The 3,048-nt window shown below is 36.6% G+C and overlaps 1 long non-coding RNA gene across 1 annotated transcript; it reads right to left on the minus strand.

Annotated features, from left to right (window-relative positions):
• Positions 1 to 695: 695 nt before the first annotated feature.
• On the minus strand, positions 696 to 1,858 carry LOC105842937 (uncharacterized). The gene is made up of 2 exons (XR_001140284.4): positions 1,416 to 1,858; positions 696 to 1,339 (listed from the first exon to the last, which is right to left on the minus strand). It is a non-coding gene; the product is annotated as an uncharacterized LOC105842937 (long non-coding RNA).
• Positions 1,859 to 3,048: the final 1,190 nt, after the last annotated feature.

Genomic DNA, 3,048 nt, shown 5'->3' on the forward strand with positions numbered 1-3,048 from the left:
GAGGAAAATACTTAAATTGTATTTTAATTCTAATCTAATTTATACTAATGACTTTCTATATTAATGAAGAAGAAAAGAATTAAATTTTTAATTAAGGTTTTTATTAAAATAATTTTTTTGAGAATAAGTTCTAATTTCAATTTTCTTCTTTTTCTTATTCATCTTCGTCGTCATAGTCCCTCTGCTACAGAATTTCAAATTCCTCTTCATTACCGTCTTCAATGACATTTGTCTCCAAGACATTCATAATTTCTGGATCAAATATTCTATCATCATTAATATCCGTCTGATATGGTACAGCATTAGGCCCCAAGCTAAAGAGCATTGCAACCCCAATTTCCTGCGTCCATATCTTGAGCCACAGCCACTATTATATATATACATTTTGAGAATAGTTTTAGGATGCCAAAATATAAGTTTTTACGTGGTAATACACTGAGTATGTCGATTTTCCCAGATCCTAATTTGGCCTAAAATGACTGGACTGAAGTGCGAACCCGGAGACTAGCAAGACTGACTGCGAATAAACTCAGACTTCTCTGACAAATCGAGAACTAGCCCATGTTGCATACCGATGACAAAGTCGTGTGCTCATTTCCACACCACCTTTGAGGTAGAGCACTGTTGGCGCGTTTTTTTTATAGTGGTATCCCCTGTAGGCCTAGTCCACTTTTTTTTTAAATAATACACAGAAAAACAAACCAAGAATATACTCACATGTGTCAACGTCTGTCAATGCAAATGCTAAGGCGAATTCATGTAACATAACAGATACACAAAAAATACATCAGTTAAAAAAATACATACATAAAACATTTATCAATTTTGTAACAAGACAAAATTGATCGCGCAGCATAAGTAACAATGTTAAACACAGACACTGTTCACTAAATTTTCAAGTCTCTAAATGATTCACTTTTAGGATCATCAAAAATAAGGTCACGAATTACTGTAATTAATCGAACCAACGTTAAACAAACAATGCCTATGTTTAGCAAATAGTAACACAATAAAGTACACAATAAAATTCACCATAATTGTCTTAAAGTCTTAATATTTCGTAACCGGACTAAATTTTGCGATATAATTTGATTTCTATAAAACATCGAACACTGTTTGGTGCGCCATTTTGATTCTTCAATCACAAGATGGCGGCAATATACCGGTTACGAAACATCGCACAGTTCTTGAACAAAATGTATACCTCCTAAGAGATTCCTAACACTTCAATAGAATGTTCTCAGCCGTACTTCCTGATTTTCTTTATTCTTATTAATCTTTGAATTCTCATATTATCATCCAATCGATTTAGATCTGATGTAATTTTGAGCACAGTCATCTGTTGGAGAAGAAAAAAACGGATAAAATGAAATGAAACATAATTAATATTTCAGCTATAAATCTAAGAATCTTACTTTAGAAGCCAGGGATACTGTAGAACAGTGGACGATTGCGTAACTCTGAAGCGACCAGCTCGGGATGCGGTGCGGCGTCAAATGAGGCCCGCTCGTAATTCAGAATTCAGAGGGAATTGCGAGATGCTCTGCGCATGTCACAAAATTCACAGGGTTGAGTGGTGAGAGGTATTATAGATCGACCACACCCTGTTGCTTGCAGTGCGTGATGAATACAAGCATTAAAAGGTCATCCATGCTGGTCATATTGTACAAAACACATAATCAATTTTAGATTTAATCTAATTTAATTTTTACTGGTTGTAGAACGTCTTTCGAGTCCGCATGGGAAGGTACCACCACCCTGTCTATTTCTGCCGTGAAGCAGTAATTCGTTTTAGTTTGAAGGGCGGGGAAGCAAGTGAGACCTTACAACTCATGTCTCAATGTGGGTGGCGGCATTTACATTGCAGGTGTCTATGTGCTCCGGTAACCACTACACATCAGGTGGGCCGTGAGCTCGTCAACCTAACTAAGCAATAAAAGAAGATAAAATTAAGTCGTGTCTTAGGTACATCATAAGTCATAATATATCATAAGTAAAGTAACTACAAAATTAAATAGTTCATAGAGGCTGCGGGACCTGCTGCGCATGTCATGAAATGTACAGAGAAAATAGTCTATTGATCGACCATCACACAAGTTTTTCAGATGCTGAGCTAATATTATCAACATCTAGAATATTCCGTGAAGTTGTCTGCGACAAATTTTCTGTTTTTTACCTATTAAATTGCTGAGTATAGTTAGTGTCCGTTGTTACATGATTTTTAAAATATTTTTCGTTGCCGACATAGGCAGAGCAAGGCATACCAATAGATCTCATAGGAAATATATCTCATCTCATAAATCTCTCATCGACACGGGATGTTATAACGGGAACGCATTACTGCTTTACTGCTGTCACAGGTAGGATATAGATATCGACCGAAGCTCTCAGGATATCTTAGCAGTATCACTGACAGAATTCAAGGTAGAATTAGAGATAATATGTCAAGTCGTAAAATTACAGATGATGGCAAAATAATACTACAAATATCTTATGTACAGACAGACTGTTCGTTCATTACAATAATGTAAAATCCTTATCTTAGCAGCTGACTTCTTAATAGTTACTGTCCCAGTTATATTAGGCTCGTGGTAGATGTTAGGTATGCAACATTATATCTCGACTTTTTTAAACTTTTCAGTGTTCGTAGTGCGCGTTTTTTAATGTTCTCGATAGCGTTAAAGTTAACTCAAATTTGTATGCAGTTGCAACAGCGCCCCTGTCGGCAAACGTAGACAAACATTCCAACTCCGTAAAAACTTTCACTAAGTACACTGTACTTGAGTCTCAGCATCTCATCAGTAGAATCTATTAAAACTTTCATAATACAACAGCACATCACTGTTACTTTCCTATATTGTCTTCTAATTCTAGCGAGCGCGCATGGATGGGTATCCACAGCCCACGGAGTTACTCGCCGAATCTTCTCAGCGGGTCACATAGAGCTAGTGTTAGTAACTCCTTAGGCTGGAACCCCGTGAGCTCACCTATTCGCTCGAGCTTATCATATTAGGTAGGAAAAAAAAAAAGATTGGTATCACCATCTCG

The sequence above is a fragment of the Bombyx mori genome, chromosome 14 (genome assembly GCF_030269925.1).
Source record: "Bombyx mori chromosome 14, ASM3026992v2".
In the NCBI taxonomy this organism is placed as follows: domain Eukaryota; kingdom Metazoa; phylum Arthropoda; class Insecta; order Lepidoptera; family Bombycidae; genus Bombyx; species Bombyx mori.